Consider the following 19349-nt stretch of genomic DNA (forward strand, 5'->3'; position numbering starts at 1 on the left):
ACTACACTTAAATGTATATAAACCCTGTTCTGGCCAAAAGTTGGGGGGGGTGGGGGGCGGGGAAGGGGAAATTGTTATAGTGCATTATTTACTCAAAATGTCTTTTTCAGATCGTGACATTGAATTATAATTGGAGTTTATAATTCTACCCTACTAGTTAAGCTAGATACTAACAATTAATCTAGATACTAACAACTACGCTTGTAGCATACTTAACCTCTGAAAGGGAATTAGTAGTTTCAAGTGTTACTTTTTGTAGTATGGACTAATGGCGACGACATAGCCATTTTTATAATCTTTAGAACAGTATTTCTTGTCCTAAAAGACAGCATTGTATTAATTACCTTCTGTATCATTGTCGTTTCTCTCCAGCATAGGCGTTTGCTCTTAACTACAGTCCCAATTAAAAGCAACATGCTTTTAAACGTTTCTTAAAGGGGTTGAAATGACAATTAGCTATCAATTGTTACTGCCTAAATTTGCTTTTAAACTGCTTTGGTTGTATTGTCTTCTGGATGCAAACAATGTTACATGGTTATCACTGAAAGGAAACAAATTTTTGTTTGTTTTTGTTTTATTTTTTAAAGTCATTGGGGAAAATCTTGTCATATAATGCTGTAGTAAAGGTTAATGATCTGACCACAGCTCACATCAGCAGTTTGCTGATGATCACATACATAGATGGAGATTAAATTCCAGTCCTATTTCATTTTAATTCTGGGTAATAGCATCTTGAATAGTTACTCAAGTGGTTTTAGAAAGGAAGGAAAAGTAAGCTGTGTCTGGTTAGTGGCAGATACCTGGCAGCTACAACATGGGTGGAAGCCTGACTTTATTTTTTTTCTCCTATTCAGGAGTTCTTCCTGCTTTGTATCCTTGGCATAGGAGGCAGCATGAATTTTGCACCCAACATAAATTATTTAGTATTGCTTTTGAGGAGCAGTTGTAAGAAAAAAATTTGCTTTGGCAGATTAGACGCAACCGTCCAATACATAACCCGTGTAGCAAGGGAGCAGTGATTGTCCAGTGCACAGCTGTTTCTTTAATGCCTCTGTCTAAGGAGTCAGCAGTAGATTGGGGTTGTGAGCTTCTTTCTTTTTTCTCCCTTTCTTTATTCCTTCCCTTCTTTTCCCACCAGAGCTCTAGACTCTGTTCACATGTCACAGTCAAACAATTCTTAATCGAAACAAGGCTTGTGTTTGTTCTTCCACTATAATCCTGTAAGGTCGTTTATAGGGGTTCACGTTTGGGTGGACTCTGTGTTGTAATACTTGTAAAAGTACTTGAGATCCTCTATTAGAGTGGCATCATTAATCATTGGCATGTTTTCTCCATTCTCAGTATTCTGAGTAGAAAACTAGTAAGATAATAGGGGGAATAAGGGAAAGGATAAATAGTACTTTCTTTTTTTTTTTTTAAGGAAAAAAAAGTCTGGAATAGTGGCCATACAGCTTGAGGACATTGCAGAATTATGAGGAGTTTTAAAACGATACTGAAAATGAAGAGATGGAGATACTTACCTTAAAAATGGATTGAAGAAGTTATTAAGCGAAAAAGGCTTGCGCAGGGTAAATTAGGAGCCCTTTCTGTTTCTATTATATAACAAGAAAACAAGATTACATAATAAACATAATGACATAATAAATTTTGATGATGTTAAGTAAATTTAATGTCTGGGAGCAGTCTTGCTCATGCTTTCCTAGGACTCACTCTCCTGGTACCTTTCACTATCAGTCATAGGATGAATTTGTCCAGCTGGATGATGCAACAGAAGCATAATCTGTAATGACACAAGTAGCCTTTGCACCAAATTAGCAAAATGAACCTATTCCACTTTAAGCTGTGGAATCACAGATTTTGTCATAGTCGAGAAGACACGATCAACTGGCATGCAGAGCATAGGCACCTGAGCTTGCCCTGTTTGTTTTGTTTTGTTTTTTGGCTTAGCTGGAAAGTCAAACCATACCCTAGCATTTTGGTGGGGTTTTGTGTCTTTTAAAATCTCTCTGTTCGAGACAGCTGTTAAATACAAGAGCTGTTAGCTGGTACAAGTGATTTTAGTGAATTGATTTTTTACTTAATTTGAATTGCAAATTTCTGAATATTTTCACTAAGATTTGGTAAAGTTACTATTCAGATAGAAGTCACAGGTAATTTTCTGACCTTGTTTGAACAAGAGAATCCATTTCAAGATCTGACAGTAGGAGCATGACGTTCTTAAATGACGACCAAAAAACCCAAAATCTTTCAAGCAAGGGCAGGGTGGAAGGGGTTAAAAAGGGCCAGCTGTGTATAGATAGCACACAGGTTGGCACCATAGTCAGGCGGCACCCTGTGTGGTCTGTCCTGCCATCTTGTCAGATTCCCTTTGGGCCCTTTCCTGGGCGAGGGCTCTGATCTGTCCACGCGTGGGGCCTGGGCACCACCATGGGGGTCTAACCGAGGGACAGAGGGGCCCTCCTTTTTCGGTGCCCATATGTGTTGGACCACAGGTTTAAGGGCTGGCAGCTGGAGTGGGGCCTGGGGCCATGGGACCAACTGTGGTGACCAGCATAGGTCAAGCCAGGCTGGCCGCGGGTGGATGAGGTGCCCAGGAAAGCGGTTGTATGAGTACCTGTCAGGGTGAAGCCACGGGAGGAGATGGCTGGTGAGGGGACCAGGAGAGGCCAGCTGGCTGGGGGTGAGGCCGCAGGGTGGTGTCCCTCCTGGGAGGACATGCCTGACCTTGCTTCCGTCTGGACCTGCAGATGAGGAGCCACAGCTGCCTCAGCTTTCTCAGCCTCTTAGATCGGGCTAGATTTTTCCCCTTAACACAAAGTTTTTAAGCTCTTTTGCCTATTTTTGTCTCCACAGGATGGTGCGTCTGCCCTTTTTTTCCACAGAAATTAATTATAATGGAGGAAATGTGTAGTCTTTGAGAATCAATCATTGGTGTTTACTCAACTGCCTCCTGTCTGTTATGGCTTTATTTGTACAGATGTATGTGGAATGCGGAGATGAAGGCTGTGCAGCCTGCATTTAAGTCAGTATGAGACAAATTGTGTCCCAATCTGGCTAAGATTTGCTGACAGGATGTGTGTAGTATTTTTAGTCTTAATAAATAAAATGACTTAGAGATAAGCATGTATGATTTTAGAAGATTGGATCCTTCAGTCAGGAGGACTACAAAGGTAGAAAAATCCATGTGCAACACTTGTGCGTCTTTTTCTGCATTATTCCAAAAATCTCCCTGAGAACTTTTCTGCTCTGTCCCTAAGATGTAGAATTTTCCCTCTGTAGCCAGATAAAAATGAAAAACAATCTGCATAAAATTCTTTTAACTGTCTTTCAAGTTCAGAGTGCCTTTCTTTTGCCTGAAACCATGTAAACATTTGTGACTAAACATGTTTAACAAAATGGTGATAAAAAAGGTAGAAATAGTAGTTCAAACTTCTGTTCTTTTAAAGGGATTCTTGAAGTTCTGGGGGTTTACGCATACTTCCAGTACATATTGTCTAGTAACCTGTTTTTGCTCCATTGCTGTTTTGATTTTCAAAGTGATATTCTCCTGTTCTAAAACTATGACTTTCTGGTTTGGGGATTATTACGATATCCTGTATACGTGATTACTCTGCACTGGTGGGTAATTTAGGTGATCATTCTTTAAAGTATAAAAGCAAATATAAAATAAAAGTAATAGTGTACTGAGAAAAATGTTTTAGCATTCAGTAGAGCTTGTGTTATCCAGAGCTGGATATTTTGTGTCTACAGTGTTTAACTACAGCACCTAATTCTGGAGAACTTCTTTAAAAAGCAAAATAATCCCTTGACACTATTAGGCATGTTCTGTATGAGGGGGATGTAGGACTTCAGTGTATTTTATAGGATTTCATTTGAGGTTTGTGTGGTTTTTGTTTATGTTTTCGTCTTCAAGCCTCCTCCTCTTCACCTCTCAATTTGCGGTGTTGTTAGTTTTGTGACTCGAATAGAAGTCAAAATGGTGAAGCCACACAATTATTTTGCTTTCTTGCTCTCTCTCTGTCTTTTGACTATTTAACCTCAGAACAGAAGCAGTGCTGTGGTTCTAGCAGAGACATTAATTTATGATTCAATTAAGTACCTCTGTTTCTGTAGTACCATCATGTATTACCTCAGAGAGGTTGTAGGTGAGGGTTGTATTCTTTGTTCTTTTTTCTTTTTTTCTTTCCTTTTTTTTTTTCTCTTTTTAAAGCAGTACCATTATTTTCAGTGCACTAAAATTTGTATAAAAGGAGGTGGACTTCTTCTGGGGGTGCTGCAAGAATCATGCCTGAAAAATCATGTTGACTTTAGTGAAATCTGCACAGTTTAAACTAGGAATGAATTTAATCTGAAATTGTCAGAATGTAAGTCTGTAAGTGACTAACAGTGGAAAGGAGTGGGAGTCAGAAGGGTGCTTGAATTCCAGAACTAAACCTAGACTTGTGCAGAAACAAAGCACGTGTGTACCTCTGCAAGATATCAGTGTCTGACTTCTGTTACTTATTGAGCAAGTCCAATAGTTAAAAGATTCATCAGCATTAAATTCACTTGATGGTGTGTAAGGAGTCTCTTGCCACCTGCCTGTGTCCTTACAACACACCTGAAAGAAGCTTTAGTGCACAAAGAATGGAGTAGCGAAAGATCAGTCGCTGTGTTCCTTAAGTGCTTCAGCCACAGAGAAATGCTGCTGTAGGGCTAGTGAAGGAGAAGGATTTTATTTCTACCTTTTAGCTACCTTGATTTTATTTATTTATTTATTTATTATTTTAAAATTCAGTATAACTTGAATGCTTTTACTTTATCAGGCATCCATGAAAAGAGGGTTATAGTTTACTCTGTGGTTAATCAAAGGGAAGTGAGACTAGTTTTGAAGGGCAGGAAAGGAGCATGCCATCTTCTTCAGAAAAGTACGGTAGAACATCAGTATGGCAGTGACGTGGAGTTTAAGCTGGGATTTATATTCAAAGAGAATGAACACGATAGTACAAAGTTTGCTTGTATTCTGGGAGGTGAGATGTGTAAGGCCACTGCATTTGTGTCAGTAAAAGGGGTTGAACCTGTTTCTCTCCTCCTGAGAAGGCAACAGTAGGCAATTTCTTTTCTTTGTTTGAGAAAGTCTCCAGTTTGTTTTTCTTTTTGATACAAAACCTTTTTCTTTTCAATTCATCAGTTTTAAAAAAAAAAAAAAAAAGAAAAAAGAAAAAGAAAACTTGAAACAGTTCTGGTCACGATAACTAGGAATGAAGTACATAATGTCCATGTTATTTTACCTGTTAGTTACAGTAGCCCGACAATAAGAGGAGCTACCATGTAAAAATTTATGAATGATAAATTTTGTATTTCTGTTCTCCTGGAATTAGAGTTTGATATAATAATAAGAAAATAAACATCTGTCACTCGTAGCTCTAATATAAGCTTTTAGAAGTGTCCAGTCTAATTATGGCCTATTCTAGCTCTGAGTTTTATTGAGGACATTGTGACTTCAGGAAAATCAGTTATGATGATGGGTTGTGAACAGCACTTTGGTGCAGGTGGACTTGATTTAGTTCTTGACTTGGTCCCAAGATACCATGCAGGGTCCTGTGCTTCAGTTCCCATTCTGTATAGTGAATTAGCTACCTCCTAACATCATGGAGCTCTAGGAAAAGAATTTAGTAATACTTGTGAATTGTTTAGGTATAACTAGCTGTTGAGATAGATACCCATATATTTACAGAAGTACCCAGACAGTTGTTTTATGTATGTTTTGTATTCTTCATCATAAGTATTCTTCAGGAATTATTTTGTAACTCTCCAGTAGTAATTTTTTTCCGTAGCTTTGTTTGCTATTTCAGAGCTCCATAATGTGTGTGCTTCACAAGTATGATTTAATACTGCTCTTTGTGTTATGTTGAATGTGACAGAGGTAGGTTATATCTCTTATCTTTTACTTCTATTTGTCAAGTTTGTGTGACAACAGTGTGAAATTCTGGTGTTATTTTATACCTAAAAGCTTTATGAAGGATATTACAAACACTTCAAAAATGAAAACAAATGCAGTATTGTTACATTTTCCTAAACATGGTATTATTTGCTATACTTCCATGCAAAACATAAGCCTAAAATTTGTTTTTTTTTATTTTAGTGAGTGAATGAGAGTTTATTTAAGGAGGTATTCTAAACATATACTTTCACAGAAGATGTATTGTTGTCTTTTTTCTTTTTTTTCAGGAAGCTATTAAGCTTTGTTCATATTCCAAGCTTTTAACCTTTTTCCCTGTAAATAGTTCATAATGGCTAGTTCTGTGTAACATCCTTTAGTTATAAAATGGTTTATCTTTTAATGTTGCAAAATCGTGGAGCTTTTGCCATTACAGTGGATGATTTTGCTGTAGCAGTAATTAAGACACAGATGGAGCTCATCCTTCAAGTGTTTTTGAGTGGCAGATATTGTGGTCAGTGTTACTTGGTGCTGAACATGGGCACCATCTGTCTTCAGCCTGATTGCAAAGGGTGGTCTCAGGAGAATTTCTTGTGATTATTATGAGGTAATTTTAACTTTCCTACTTAGCAAGATATCTATCTCCTGCCCAAAGATATTAAATATAATTGGAAAACAGATCTCCACTGTTGGATGAGACAGAAAAAGTGATTATTTTAGTGAGATCATTGGTCAGTAACTTTTTTGAATGTTTGTGTCTGCTGATGCATCTAATAATTAGTTAGTAGCACAATAAAATCAAAGTGAGAATGTTTCCAGTTTTCAGCAATACCATGGACTGGTTTATGTAGATTCTTAATTTTTGTTATTACATTTTGTTTTGGAGATCACATATTGTAAAATTTTGTCTACATAGGAGAATTCTTCCGGGATTTGAGAAAATTCAAAGTTAAGCTTAGACCTTAAAAAATTATTTGGTGTTTTTTTTGCCTTTTTTTTGTGTTTGTTTGTGTTTTTTTGTTTGTTTGTTTTGTTTTTGTTTTAACAATGGAGAACACGTATTTTTAAACTTAATCCTTGTGAGATTTTTTCTTTATCTCTCAACTAGTCAAAACTAGCCCTCCAGAAAGCTGTCAGACTTTCTACTTGATACGGCCAATATTGTGTTGAAAGAGCACAGTGTTGGCTTTTATTCATGGAATGTCAGATACAGCCTGAATTAACATTGAAAAGGACACTTTTTCTCCCAAAACATCACAATGGTCTTCAAATTATTGTAGCAGGTAGAGAGGCCTGATAAATAACTTGAGAACATGTTTTTCTTTGCAACTTAACTCAGGGTCTGAATGATTCTCTTGAGTCCTCCGGTAGTTATGTTAGCGGTATGTGAGCAGTGCATCTGAGTGGCACTGGGCTTCCTCATGGCACCACCACGGTTGTTCTGCCTCTGTTGTCTTACCTCCAGCCCAGCTCTGTGCACAGCTGCACCCAGACTTAGCCCCTTCAAGGGGAGCATGGAGCACGAATGACGCTGTCTAGGTCCTCTGAGAGGCATCTGGGTGCAGGTGGAGTACTGACCTGGCTGCCTGGTATTTCAAAGGTGCTTATTTCCGCGTGGCCCATAGGGTTTGTTACACCTCCAAAGGCTGCCTGTTAGGAAGCTATAGCTATGTGACGCATTGGGTGACTCTGATATATTTTCTGCAGTTACAGCACTAATAAATAAAGCTTTTATCTGTGATTGAAATCCTGTGTAAATCTACTTCAACCGTGGGGCTCAGGCTTTTGGCAGTCTGCCACAGTTTGTCTCGTGGTGCTTGCACAGAGGTTACGGCACAGCTCCAAAGAGATGGCCATCTCTAATGTTTGTTTCAGATAGCTTGTGTTGAGAAAGTAGCAAACTGCATAGAAACCTTCACGGGGAGCTGTACTTCCAGATATGCTTTCAGTCTACTGAGGGCGTGTAACTTTGGAAATGGAGAGTAAGGACGGTTATGTTTCTCCAAGAGCGAGTATTAATTTCATATACTGTTTCTGTAGAGTTCTGCAAGGAATAAATCAGGTGTGCAAACTTAAAGGCAGTTATTTTTCCAGGAGGACCTTCCGTTTGATTCATTAGCTGTCTTCAACAAAAGAATAACATTCAGTGTTTGTGTGTGTTAAAGCCATCATTTCTGTTGCTCTGGAGAGGAAGGAGGCTTTGGAACTGATGCATCTCTGTGTAGGGTGGCCCCCTCCCAATACACGCAGCATCCATTATGTTAGTCCATGCTAAGCAGTGTCCCAATAGATGTTTGTTTACTTCATATTTTCTTAAACACCATACAGATAGAACTTAAAAGACCTTGCTGTTCAGCTTTTCTATTTGCAAGTTTAGATACCAAAGCATGTCTGTTGTTTTGTGCTTTTTTTCTTGTTGTTGTTTTAATTTGCTTTTATTTAATGTTTTTAAACAGGCAGTGTCAGCTTCATATTCTTAACTTGGCTCTTACCTTCATAACAACAGCAGGCTCCATCTACATAAACCTTACTAAAATCTTCCTTAGTCTTTTTAGTAGTGACATGCAGTGGTTGCAGAATGCAGCAAAGGTTTAAGGAGAGCACTGTACAAAATAACAGTGTAGGTTATTCATTAGCAAGGTGAGAACACTCAGTTGCAATGTGTGGGAAAACTGAAAAATTCCCAGCAGGTTTCATCAGGTAACAATTGGATAAAGGATGTAACGAGTTTCCTTATTACTTACCTACCTAACCCTTCCTGCCCCCTGGTACCTCTATGCATCTTCCCCCTCTGTGCATCTCTCTCTGTTATAAATCTGGATATATAGTTAAGGCTTAATTGATACAATATATAAAAAGTTAACTCTAAAATGTGTCAGATTTTTTTGTTCATTTGAGCACCTGCACATGACTGCTGCAGGGAGATGCTGGTGGCTCAGGGACAGGCATGGCATAACTCAGAGTGTGAGAAGGAGAAGGTGTAATGGAGGAGGGAGTTACAAGGACCTTTTCAAGGTAATGGCCATTTTTCCCTCATCCTCGTCAACGTTTTGACCAGCTATTCTCACCTGGTCTGTATTATCTTAATAATAAATACTGTGGCTATATTTTATATGGTAATCTCATAAGAATCATACATAAGCATTTCTTAAACATCTATCTATTACACAAGTGCACAAAGAAGTCTACTGTGTAATTTTTTGATGAGATGCCAGCCAGTTGCTTGGCATTTGAGTCACCTCTGCTTTCAAGTATTGTATGAAAAAACACCATTAATGTGATTTATAAAGATGTGATAAAGTGCTGTGATTAATTCTCACATAAGTGGAAGATGTGAGGTCTTTGCTGGTACAGAACACAGATTTACCTCTTGAAAGCTTTAGTTAGAAATGACATTCATTCGCTGCAGAGAAACAACACTGCGTGATAATTCTTCATTCCTCACAAACAATGGGACTTTAAGTAATCCATTAAACAGCCATACAAGGAGGGTTGTAAAAATATTTTACCAAAGGAAATTGCAACTGCTCAGTGGACTGGCATGATTAGTTGCTACAGTAATCCAGCTTTGAGTAGAGAAAATTGACATTGAGTTTTGAAGCCTAATTTTCAGAAGGATGTTTGTATCTAAAATCAATACTCCTTGTTTTTAGTTCACAATCAGTTTACAATGTCCTAGTCTCTGGGTACAAAGTGCAGTTCAGCCCATGGAGTTTCTTTCTCACAGACGTGACGTTTCCCATGTTTCAGTTTCTAATGTCATTATATCAGTCTGGGAGGCTCAAAGACCAGGTGCCTGCTAGGGTCTCTTGTACGTTTGTATTTTGTAAAAAAGTGTAGGATTTGATTTGAACCACGGGAAGATGATGTCCTACTGGTATGAAGGTTTAGCTGTATGAGTTCTGCTCCTGTTTCTAACACTTAACGATGTCTGAAGATTTTATCTTAAAAAGGCCATGTCAATTATGAAATTCCAGAATTACTGTCTGTCATTGTTATTTTGTCACCTAGCTTCCATCATTGGCTTGGAAGTTAATCGCTGCATTATTACAATAGATTCTTCAGTACCTTGATTTCAAGCTTGAAGTGCTGCAAGGTTGTTCAGGTAGAACCGACAGATTTATGGTAAATTTGGGAATTATAAGTTTAGTTTCAAATGGCAAGTGCAGGAAAGCTGTGTACTCCAAGCTGAGTTTGGAGTAATGTGTGTTCTCTGCCAAGCTGTATACCTCCATATGGATGTTATGAGTTTCAGAAATGGAATGAATATGTAATGCTAAAACCTTTCTACTCTGTCCGTGACCACTGTTTACGCTGTCTAGTTTCTATGGGCTGCTTGTTGTGGTCAGATTTTTTTAAAACACTTTACTAGGTTTGCTAGCTAATTTTTACTTTACACCTGTTTATTTTATTAGTCTGTGAAATAACCTGTGTTATATTAAACTGTCAGTTAAAGTAACCCATTGGACAAAAATGCTTCTTCACTTGAGATAGTAATGGTGTTGAAAATGTTAGCTGTTCCCAACAACTGATCTAGGTACAGACTACCTTTCTGGTAGCGTGCTCAAGTCTGCTGGTAGGTGATCTGCTTTTCCTGTTGTGAGCTGAGCGTTGTTTTTTTTTTTATTTGGTATAAATTGTCATACTTCATACCAAAATATGTAGCAAGGTCTCCTTTTTTTTTTTTTTAATCAATGGGTAAGGAAGACTTAAAACAGGACAATGAAATATTTGTGTAAACAATTTTTAATGCTGACCTAAAAAACTTCAATCTTAGAAAGAGACTTGTAAGCAAAGTACAAAAATTTCAATCGGAATACTTTCAAGTACTGCACTTTTGAAGTCTTTTGGGTTTCAATTTTGGAGATTCAGCTTGAATAATTTACTTCTGAGTAAAAAGTATGTCTGAAAGTAGAAACAATGTTTATGCTAAAAATTGGTATAATGTTCTGCTTAGCATTTGAGAGTTAGATGTTTTTGGCTGTATACTAGCTCAATATGTAGTACTTTATAAATATTTTTTTAATTGAATATTGTGGAAAAACCTAGACTGATTTTTTTATTTTTTCTTTTCCTGCATAAATGCATATTCATGCCCCAGGAGGACTTTAGGCAGGAAAACAGAATGACATTTTCGTATCTTACTGAGTAGTATACATGTAAAACAAACAAACAAAAACAACAACAACAAAACACTGCAAGATAAAATCGGGATTTTTGAACAGAATACTCAACATTTTCTCTTTTTTTTGTTGTTGTTCTAGCTTTTCTACTGCTATTTTTATCCAGAATATGAGTGACTTGTATTTATTTCTTCTATCTCCAGCCACCTAGCTTTCACACTCTGAAAGAAAAATCAGATTATTTAAATAAAAATAAAAAAAAGGTAAATCAGATTGGTAAAAAGGGGATAAAAGTTTAAGTTTCTGCCTGGCTACTTTTATTCTGTATTTGTTTACTGGCAAAGGACACTAAGCTATACTCAAGTGGAAGTGTGGACTAATCAGGGGAAAGGTAAGCTGGACAAATAAGAAAGTACAGTAATTTTTTTTTTGTAGGCCATAAGTGATAGTATTGTTTAGTTTATTCTTAGTTCTGTTTCATAAAAAGAAATCTCCAAGTAGAATGAGAATAGGGGAAGTCATATGTTGTTAAAATTACTGAAAGGTGTTTAAAGTCTTGCTTTCAGATTTGTTTAATCTGTTGCCATTGTTTATCAAGCTGTTCTACCAGTAACTTATCTTCTCCTGATAACTTCTGGGGTCCTGAGTCCTTTCTGGTTCACTTCCTCCTTTCACAGCAGCTGTTACTTAACAAGCATCAGAATGGAGTGCTGGCATAAATCAATTACATGGTGCTTAATAAAAGATGGTGTTTTGACATGATAAGTCACTGATAAAACCAGCTGTTCTAATTTCTGCTCTCCAAGAAACAAAATAATCACCTGACAGATGGAATAGGACAGGAGAGAGATTGAGTTCTGAAGAAAAAGGCAAACAGCGTAAAATACATACATACAGTGATTATCAGGTAATCTTTTTATACAAAAATAAGTTAAACTTTGCATTTCCCTACCAAACTGCAGCTTTTGCCAGTGTCGTATTGAGTGAGAGGTGAGGGGAAATTCCTTGCAATACCAATATAAGGTCTGTAAGAGCGGCCATAAACAATGAGACCTTTACTGAGCCAAAGAACTGAGTCCTTTCTTAAAAGCTGAAGAGATTTCCTTACAGCTCTACTTGAATTCTTATATTCTGTACAAGCAGAAGTGCTTCTCAATTAATTTGTTGAAATTAGTAAGGACAAGGTAAGTCTTCTGTCCTTCGTTTTCTTTTTTTATTAGAGTGGATCATTCTTAAATCACAGACATCCTGCCGGAACCAGAAAACACAGAGCTTGAGGATTTTGATATTGGCACTATACATCTGTGTGTATACCTACTAAACCTGAATTTCAATTATATGAGAAATTAAGTTGCTCTTGAACGTTGTTGAGCAGAATTGGCACAGTACAGCTTTGTATGTGCTGTACAGGGGAGAACAAATCCAGAAAGCAGTTCTGTACTTCAAGCAGTGTGCAGTTGTCTGCCTTTTACAGCAAGAGCTCGTTTGTTAACACTCATTCATTAGAAATATTATGATACGTTATATTGTGACATTAGATAGTCATGAATTTTTTTCATGGTTCAGAATTTAACTGAAAGAATGTGTGCATATTCACAGATTTGTTATTAAAATGTTCTCTTTATTTTTCTAATAAGGAAGCTAATATATTTTTTTTAGGTTTAGAGCGTTTGCTTGCTCCATCAGACAGCAGAGGCCAGATCTTTAGAAGAGAGAGCATATCTTTAACTTTGGCACTCACAAGGATCTACTCTTGATACGTGAAAGACTTTACTTCAGTAGTAGACTCTTACTCCTCCTTGTGTGTTCAAAGGTATCTGATTTCTGCTCATTTGATCAAGGATAGGTTTGCTTCTTAACTGCATGCTGTAAGTACACTAGCAATAATGAATTAGTTCTGGTTATCCTTACGGTAACTTGTTGTCTATGAAATTAGTGAGCAGACTCTGGAAGAGAAAAAATTGGTATGACCCATGGCTGTTAGCATAAAGTCTAATTATAGGATTGTTTTAAATGTCAGCCATGATTTTGAAAATAAATGTAAGCTAATGCTAGTCACAGTTCAGAGTAATCAGTACTTCAGTAAGCTTTTAAAACTGCATGTACTGTTGATCTCAGGTATGTAATAGGTAATTATTTGAATAGTTTATTAAGTGGAGAGGAAAGGTACATGAGTCGTCCCTGATGCCTATATATGCTTTTGTCTGAACAAATAAAGGAAGAAAAAGAAACGTGAATTAAAAATGCCCATCCTCCTAAGACAAATTGACTGCTGCAGAAGCTAAGACAGACAATAGAGTTACTGGAATGCCTTGGACTGAAATGGGTTTTCTGCCTCTGCCGTAAACAAAAAAGGAGACTAAGAATAATTTGAACTGCCATTTAGCTGAATTATGGAAAATTCCTAAATTTTGAAAACATCTTCTATGTTAATAGATTTTAAAACAAGTTTTTTAAAATCCCAGAAAGAATAAGCTATTTTTCCCAATCCTGCGTGGATTTAATTTCATATCCTGTGCTCCTACAAGTATTTTCTTTTTATTTATTTATTTGGCAGTGATTCCATTTATTTAGTTATTGAGTCTTAAATTAAAATGTTGTTTGAAGAAAACAAAACACAATATTATTTTTCCTGTATTGCCTTTCCTAGTCCTGCTGGTGTACAGCTGAATAGCATTTCCCAACCAGGAGCACTGGACTCGCTCTACTCTGGAAATGAAAAAGCTTGAGTGAACTGGAAGTTCTTTACATACACATCCTGCAATCTCACCCCTTAGACCAGTAGTTGGGTAAGGCACATATGTGCCGGGAAATTTTAGACACTAAAACTGATGATTTGTTTCCTGCACCCCCCCCCCCCCTTTCCCCAAAGCTTATATCTGTTTTGCCTTATTTTGCTTGACTGAGACACCAAATACAGAAAAAAAGTATCAGTCATAAACTTCACCACCATTTATACTCTCTCTCAAGGCAAATTGCAGCTAATTTCCTTTTGCTTCTTACAACATTTCATACAAAGACAAAATACATGTTATTTAGAGTAGCTTTTGCTAATGTTACCCATTAAGTTACTGAGTTGGGTGACAGTTGGAGTATTGCCCAACATTTGCACAGACGTAAAGGGGAGCTTTATTTTGATATGCATTTTTCTTTCCTCTCACCTGATTCTAACTACTTTACTGTTCACTGATTTTATTTTTTTAAATTAGTATACAGTATTCCTAATGCCTTCTCTTTCCTACTTGGTACTGTTCATACTGAACCCGGCCACAGTTAAGGCAGGAAAATTTTTAATGTAATCTCTGCGTATATATGCTAAGATTGGTACAGTGCTTTGCATTTTACTAATTCTAAGCATCAACTCTTTGGATCAACCTGTATGTTTTCCATGTAACTGATAGCTACTGTTTTCTGGGATTGAATAATTTTCATGAGGCTTGGTTCTATAGTAAATGCATTTCCCCCTTTATTGTGGCAGGTTTGTTGTATTATGGATGCCTTTTTAAAGCACTATTATTGCAACCTCGAGTGCATGGTTTCAGACATCATTCTTAGCAACAGATACCTATTACACAAACTTATTTTTCTGTGGAAGACTTGACCTTTTCTGAACATGAATTCGTTCTGTTAAATTTGATCAGGCTTTAACAGGAGATAATTATTTCATCTGACTTGCTCTTTGCTTAAAAAGAATAGATACTGACTCTTCCAGCGTAACAGAGCCTAGTATGTTCTCAGTATTTGTTTCTCACATCGGTTTTGGTTTCTGCTTTTTTTCTTTACTCTTCCTTTCTCCTTCTGCTCTGTTTTTCTTCTGTCTTCTCATGTGAACTTCTCTTGCTTTCCCATATGTAGTGGTGACTTCTACCAAAGAAACTTGGGCTACTTGATTATCCATTTATATCCTATACAACTCCCATCTATGTAGACAGTTCATAGAAAAGCCTGCTGCTTGTGTAATCACAGGCAATTCATCTTCTTACTTTTCTTTTTGCTCTTTAAAAATTCCACTTAATATTGTGTTCAGCTGAAATACTGGTCTATTTTATTGTGTTCAATAAAACAACCTTGTTAATTAGTTTTATTACATTTTTTTGATACTGAAAAACTGAAGTTACTTCCCATTACCAGATTTCCAACCATTTTTGATGACTGCAGAATTATTATTTTCACTTCCATTGATGCTAGTTGTAAATATATACATATATATACACATTAGGAAAAGGTTTGTGCCATAAAAAAGTAACTGTAAGAAAATTCATTTACCTGTTTTTTGTTTGCATCTTGTCTTGCTCAGTTAACTAATGATAAATTGAATTAGATACAATGACTTCTACTCTTTTCATTATCATTTCTTTAATTAAGAGGTGTTACTTTTTGAGGTGAGCTTTTTGGAACATTAATTAATGAAAATAATTCAAAAAAAGTTTGTGAGAGTCTATTGCAAATCTAAAGTAGCTTGTGATTTTAATGAAGAAAAAATGCTGTAAACTGCAGTTTGACTGTGTCACTTAGGTTGGATCTGTGGGGGCACTTTCCAGGTTCTAATCTGTAGTAGGACACAGTTAAGAGTGTCCTGATACAGCACAAGAAAAAAAAAACATTGTTTTGTTTGGTTGCGTTGGTTTTTTGTTTGTTTGTTTGGGGTGGGGGTGGAATACCATCAGCCCTCTTCCCTTGGTGTCTCTCAAATGAAATATTCTGCTAGGAGATGCTCCCGGGGCCTGCTGTCTTCTTGTGCGGCAAACTCACAAGGCAGTGGTTGGAACGAGGCCCTTTGAAACACACCAAATAGCTATGCTGACAAAATCCTGCACGTTGTGACTGAAAAAAAATGTTGCTTTTGTTCCTATATGAGTGCACATATATATATATATATATATATATATATATATATATATATATGAGGAACTCAGTGAGCATGTTTTGAAGTCGTTTTTATTGAAGGAACATGCAATTAATTTAATTCATTCATCTGTAAAGCGTAATTCAACTTAAACATTCCTCATGATCTCTCATTTGCTTTATCCTTGGAGGCTAATCGAAATTCTGTAAAACATCCTGCCTTTAGTAAATTTCTTTTTTTTTCTACAGCAAAGGGAAAACAAAGGACACTTCAGTGAACCTTTATCGTTATTGCGTTTGCTGCTGATAGTGATCTAGATATTAAAATGAAGCAGGAAGCTTCTCAAGTGTTTTTCCTTTTAAGCAAGTAATTAGTACCATCCAACTTGTTAATTTTTTCAGAATATGAAATTAGTACTTAGCAAAGGTGTCATCTTTCAGTGAAAAGCATTGATCTTCCTTGACAAGAGAACTTTTCTTATTTTGATGGTTGGTCAAAGCAGAAAGATTACAAGGTGGTTTATTGTGAATTAAAATGCATTTCAAATGCCATTGAAATGCAGAATGGCCATTTTAAATGTACTCTCTTTGGTCTTCAGGCTTCTGAGAAGGCATGACTCCCACAGGAAGGAAAGGACTTCTTGCATCTCACCATTTATTAGAGTGTTTCAAGCAGTTTCACCAGCAGATATTTCAGAATTATAAAAGACTTTAGTATCAATTTATTAAGGACTGTTGACTTAGAAACTGGATAGTTGCTAATTAGTTCTATAAGGTAAGAAAAAAATAAAAGCCTTTCATTATAAGAATTTCTAAAAAGATGTGCAACTTTACTGATGTTTTACTATGGTGTTTTCTGTCTGTGGATGTGGAAGAATGAAAAATCGGGTTATAAAAATGAACTCCTGCTTGAAATCTTCTCACACGTTAGTAATGCCAGGATATTTATACGTTAATGTGAGCAGGAAATGATTTTTTGTGGTGGTACATATCTCTGTAGCAAAAGTACAATCTTTTGTTCTTAAACAAGTTTATACCTAATAGTTTATGGTGTGGTGATGGAGAAAATGAATAAATTCCAAGAGAATTAGTTTTATTTTGGTCTGAAACATACCAATGCATACCTGTAGTTTGTGTAATGTTATGTTTCCTTCTTTTCAGAAATTTGTCTCACACCTGAGTGATATCATAATTAACTTTTTTCATCATTTTGAGAAGTAGTATTTGTCATTTTTATCTTTTCTTGGTTTTTCTTTAGCAAGTTTCTAGCATAGGTGAAATCTTTTTTGGAGAAAAGGTCATGGTAACAATGCATAAGGCTCAGAAACTTTGGGAAAGGGGAAAATATGGTTAGTGAGGCGGATCTACTTGTTGGCAGCTAAGCAAATCCTAAGCAAGGGCTGCTCTGTAAGATCTCTGTGAAACAGCGGTTAAATATTTTTTTAATCAGAGCTGTCTGGACTTTGAAGTCTGCCCCTTTCGGTTGTCCTCGAGGAGCTCATGATAGCAGCTGTGGGCAGACCCAGAGCCTTTGGTGGCAGCCATTCTGACAGTTTGCATCACAAAACAATTGTGTTTGGTACAGAATTGTAATTTCACTGTTTAGCTTGCTCAGCTTTCACAATCTTTTAGCATTCTCCTCTTGTCTGTTACTGGCTGTCGTTGAACACCTTAGTGGGATTTCTCTCGTTACAAAATTCCTTATTTTCTTATCTTCTACTGTGTAAAAAACACTTCTGATAAATCATTTTTTATAATTAAGAAATTCAACATAATTTTTTCTGACACTTTCAGTATGTGTGTTTTTGACTTTGTCACTGCGACTCCTTTTCCAGGAAGCTTCTGTTCTGTCTTAGTTATGCACGTAGATGCTGTCCATCCATGTCAAGGATGAAACAGGAATGTAGTTTAAACATCTGTGCTTGCCAACGTCATTTAACTATTGATTTAAACGTGCTGCATGAGTCTTAAAATAATGAAGGAAGAAATGTTAGACAGTAAATTAAATTTTTGCTTCTCTTGGTTTGTTTTTCCTCATGGATGCTTCTGCAAGCATCTCTTGATGCTCGCAGAAGAATTATGAGTCTGTTTCTAATGTCATCATATTTTACAAATTAGCAGAGAATAATAAACCTAACCCTCCTGGAAATAATGTCCGTGTTCTTTCTTTGCATAAGCACATCTTACAGCCCTATTGTTTTTTATACCTCCTTTTATTTTTAATTTCTGTGACCTCTTTTGCTGCACGTGTAGCCTACTAAGTATGATTTGAATGTTTCCTTTATTGTTCCCTAAAAAGGGTTTACTTATGGCTTGGCTGATGGGGTTTATGATATTTTTGGGATTCTTGCTCTTTATAGCAGTTAAGAACCTACAAATTGTATTGTCAACCTGTTGATCTCCAAAAGTGAAAGGCAGAGTGTAAATGACAGTTTTTTATCCTCTATCCCTTTGCTGTAGAAAGCTTCAATTAATCTCAAAAGAAAGCTGTCCAGTAGGTAAAACTCTCTATACCTACTGAAATGTCAGTAAATTGCAAGGATTTTTCTTGGTAAAGATAGGTTGTTTTTATATTGTAAGTGAAACTCATTTCTCAATAGGACACCAACAAAAATGCTAACAGATCAGTAAAATCCCTCAAAATGAATGTAGGTATTCAGGCAGTCTCTCTTTTTTTTTTCTTTTCCACTTTTGTGTGAATTTTCATTTAATACTTATAGTCAAAAAGAGGGAAAAAAAAACCACTTATTTTCCACATTCAATATATTCTGAAAGCATGCAGAGTAAATCCATTTAGAAAGCATCCAATTAAATTGCTACCATATACAGAAGAAAATTCAAGTTACAGTTCTTCATCCAAAGTATAAATGCTGTATTTCTTCCCGTGGAATGAACAGTAGATTTCTTGTCATCATGAGCATTTATTTTAAAAATATGCACCATACTTATGCTCAGCTGATCAAACTGTAGAAAAGGTTTTTCATAAAAACAATAGTAGAGTTTTTGTTTGTTTGTTTGTTTGTTTTTCCTTTGGTATCCATATCTGCAAAAGGTTTTGGCAGCAGAAGGTAAAAATTTGCAAAATCTAAATTAAACCAAGAGGCCAACTATATGAGACTACTCATGAAGATAAACGATTTTTAAAATGAGAATTATATTACACCTAATCCAGTTTGGACTGCTGCTGAAATGGGATACTTTCCAGCTGCGTGCTCGCACTATTTCTTTACTGACAGACGTACAGCAGTGCAGACTGGCACACTGGCTGGTTGGTCGGATGGAAGAGTAGCGCTCTGCTGGGGTGGGATGAGGAGGGCATCAGCTTGATGAACCACTCCAGAGCAAGAGGAGGAAGCAAACATAAGGCAGCCTACAGGTACAATGGTGGAAGTTCATCTTCATTTCTTTGGAGGAACAGTCCAATGAAGTCTAGTTTGCAGCAGCAGCTTCTACGATAGGAA

General features: G+C 36.5%; 1 protein-coding gene across 12 annotated transcripts in view; it reads left to right on the forward strand.

Annotated features, from left to right (window-relative positions):
- The window catches only part of PAM (peptidylglycine alpha-amidating monooxygenase), a 142539-nt gene that overhangs the window by 31280 nt on the left and 91910 nt on the right, over positions 1-19349 (forward strand). For 3 of the 12 annotated variants that reach the window (XM_050716407.1, XM_050716409.1, XM_050716404.1), the window contains exon 2: positions 16488-16663. The exons of 8 other annotated variants lie outside the window; for them this stretch is intronic. The gene's annotated coding sequence lies outside the window, so the exon portion shown is untranslated. Of the gene's footprint in view, positions 1-1425; positions 1569-16487; positions 16664-19349 lie in introns of those variants that run through there. One more of the 12 variants, XM_035570064.2, reaches the window with a different exon arrangement.

The sequence above is a fragment of the Cygnus atratus genome, chromosome Z, assembly GCF_013377495.2.
Source record: "Cygnus atratus isolate AKBS03 ecotype Queensland, Australia chromosome Z, CAtr_DNAZoo_HiC_assembly, whole genome shotgun sequence".
NCBI classification, from domain to species: Eukaryota; Metazoa; Chordata; class Aves; order Anseriformes; family Anatidae; genus Cygnus; species Cygnus atratus.